We start from the raw sequence: 245 nt of genomic DNA on the forward strand, positions 1-245 counted from the left end.
GAACAACCATATCCAACAGATCTCAAGCTACTATGTATGTGAACGAGCCTTCTCTTTTGTTTCATACCTGAATGCTGTACATCTATTTTGAATTGTATATTGTGTTTGTGTATTTATGCTTTGGTTCATAGTAACTTCCCATGTTATGGAATTGATTTGCATTAAACACAAACAGTAAATTAAAATTTATATATATATATATATATATATATATATATATATATATATATATATATATACACACA

The sequence above is a fragment of the Lipotes vexillifer genome, unplaced genomic scaffold (assembly GCF_000442215.2).
Source record: "Lipotes vexillifer unplaced genomic scaffold, Lipotes_vexillifer_v1.1 scaffold238, whole genome shotgun sequence".
Taxonomy (NCBI): Eukaryota; Metazoa; Chordata; class Mammalia; order Artiodactyla; family Lipotidae; genus Lipotes; species Lipotes vexillifer.